The 3,003-nt window shown below is 46.8% G+C and overlaps 1 pseudogene; it reads left to right on the plus strand.

Moving 5' to 3' along the window:
• Window positions 1-733: 733 nt before the first annotated feature.
• On the plus strand, window positions 734-2,709 carry LOC114503802 (annotated as a pseudogene).
• The last annotated feature ends 294 nt before the right edge of the window (window positions 2,710-3,003 follow it).

Here is a 3,003-nt window from a genome sequence, read left to right on the forward strand (position 1 = left end):
GGGGTCCACAGACCCTGAGAACCTTGAGGTCAGGGCTTTGACCTTATTCATCACTGTAATACCAAGGGCATAATAGGCACTCAATAAAATACTTGCCAGATCAATGAGTGAATGAAGGAAGGAATGTCAAGTGCAAGATTTTCCACATGCAGTTTATGTAACCCAACTTCATTATAAAGAACTATCCCCAAGATGTGAAAAGACATAATAACTAGACTACATGGGTGTAGGAGGCCCAAACCCCCAACTTTTAACTAAATGTGTGAATCATCAGTGGAAAAACAAAGGTCATGTCCTACAGACCCAATGAGCTGGCTTGATTTCACATTTGCTCCTGTGACCTGGTTGTTTTAAGTAATCATGGGCATCTGGAAGTAAACCTAGCCACACCCAGCAACTCAGAAGAAATGGAGAAGTGAATAAATAGAAGTGTGCTTTGGATTAAAAGTGGCTATAGCCTTGGAACTTGCATTACAAAATCAAGAAGAATTAAAAACAAAATCTTGAATCCTAATGGAAGCCACATTTCTGAGGCCGGTGCTAACAACACAGAGGCATGAGAAAGGCAGGGCATGTGTTTTTCCAACCTCTGCTCCCAATAATGGAGTCTAATTTCTCTCACTGCTCATGTCTCCATCTCCAGCATGGGATGAATTAAAAAAATTATAACCAATGCTTTTATGGTTTTGAGCTACTCATCATTAAAATGGAGTGGACAATTGCACAACACAGAATGCTCTGGTTAAGGGGTAAGCCTGTAGACTGTCTTGGGAAGAAGTGTGGTACAGGGCAGAGAATTGTGGCTTTGCACTGAAGCAATCTCGGGACCACAACTTAAATAAAATATGTCACTTGTTAGCCTGATCTCCGCAGCGGGTAAGTCATTTACCTTCACTGAGCATCAGGTTTCTCACCTATAAAAATGAGAACAATAGCAGTACACACTTAATATGAGTATTGCAAGGATTAAATGAAATACCATGTACAAAATGTCTCATCACTAATGAGTCCAATTTTCTTCTCTTTCTTTCATCCAAAACTCTACAACCTAGCTAAAAACGTTGTGGTACATATATACAACTGAATAGTCCTGGGCCAGAGAAAAGAATGAAATCTTACCATTTGTGACAGCCTGGGTGGACCTGGAGGACATTTTGCTAAGTGAAACATGTCAGGCAGAAAAAGGCAAATGCCGTATGATTTCATTTATGTGTGGACTTTAAAGAACAAAATTAATGAACAAACAGAAGAGAAACAGACTCATGGATTCAGACAACAGACTGATGTTTGCTGGAGGGGAAGGGGCTTGGGGGACTGAGTGAGAAAGTGAAGGGGCTAAGAAGTGCAAATTGGTAGTTACAAAATAGTCACAGGCATGTAAAGTACAGCATAGGGAATACAGTAAGTAATATTGTAATAACTATGTACAGTGGCAAGTGGGAAGTGGAAATATTCTGGAAACACTGTTTACAGTATAGGACTGTCTAACCACTATACACCTGAAGCTAATAGAAAATAACATTGATTTTTTTATTTTTTAAACTGTGATTAAAAAATAAAATTTAAGTGCATGTGTGCGGGCTGCTGGCCTGCTTCCAGCTGGCCAGGAGCAGGTCTGCTTCTGGTGGCGGGCAGCTGGAGTGAGAGCAGGCAAGGACTTTGACTGGTACCAACACTTTTCTAGGACTCGGACTCGGTAGAGTGTTTCCACTGCTCCACTGCCCCCAGTGCGGGGACATCTGGGAGAAATTTGAGCGGATGCAGTTGTGCCCCACATGACTGCCCTGCAATTGGTTCCCTGGAATCAGGTCCTGGTGTTGGCTCCAGGCACAAGGCAGAATCCCGGCGGAGCCCGTTGAAAGGCTGGGGCAGACACTATGCCACCATCCTCTGCCGTGACTTCCTGTGGAGCGACTTCCTGGCCCCAGGGGAACAGCTGGAGACACCAGTGAGCTGATAAGTTACTGGCTGGCCCCAGGGGAGCCCTGTCCAAGGTGCCAGCCACCCCAGATTGTGTTCCCAGCCTCCAAACCTGCTGTCCCCTATCTGATGGGTGAGTCCAAGACCCAGCCTGCTCTGGGTCTGAGAGACCAAGAGACTCAGAGAATGAAGAAGTCGATGTTGTGACAGTGGAGAAGAGATAGTCCCTGGGTGTATGGAAGCCGGCCATCATCACAGTGGAACAGACCATTCAGACCCGTGCATGAAACGCTTCCACATCTCCATCCATCATCAACAATACAACTATGAAGCCAGTTTTCCTCCAGAAAGCTGCTCCCCAGGAGGGGCTCCAGATCGATCCCCAAGAAGAGGTTCTGGAGAGAGATGCCCAGAGGAAACGGAAGATGAAGGGCATGAAGAAGTTGTGAGCCCTCTGCCTATAGAAAGCCAGGCTCCTCCATCCTGCTGTCCCAAACCTGTTAGTTCTGTCACTGAGGATGTGACCAAGAGGAAGAGCCACAACTTCCTGGAGCACAAAATGCAGAATGATCTCCGTTCCAAGTTTTGGCTGGGTACCCACCCTGGCCAGCTGCTCCAAAGCCCCCAAAGTGGTAAGCCCCCTTCCTGAGCAAGGCCTTGGAATACTGGCAAGCCCGAGTGGGGGCCCAGAAGAGGAGGACAGCTGTGGAGAAAAGGCAGCTCCAATGCTGGCAGTAGCAACTGCAGAGAAGACTTGCTCAGTGGCTACTAGCTGACCAAAAGGCCTGACTTCTCTGTCTTACAAAGACCCGTGTGTATTTTCTAACCCTCCCTCTCCCCCTTAGTAAAATTTGCTCATTTTCGTTATGGTGGGACAGTGTCCCAATTGATCCCAGGATGCTTTGGAGCTGGGGCCATAATAAGGGCTTGCATTCTTGGAAAGCTGGAAACCCAGCCCTCCTGTTTCCCTGACTCATGGGAGCACTGTGTCTTCTCTGGAGCCTCGGGCTTCTCAGGCAGCAGCTGACCTAGGAGCCCTGGGATTTGCCTTGCTCACCAGCTCTAAAGAAACACAGACACAGT

The sequence above is a fragment of the Phyllostomus discolor genome, chromosome 8, assembly GCF_004126475.2.
Source record: "Phyllostomus discolor isolate MPI-MPIP mPhyDis1 chromosome 8, mPhyDis1.pri.v3, whole genome shotgun sequence".
Classification (NCBI taxonomy): domain Eukaryota; kingdom Metazoa; phylum Chordata; class Mammalia; order Chiroptera; family Phyllostomidae; genus Phyllostomus; species Phyllostomus discolor.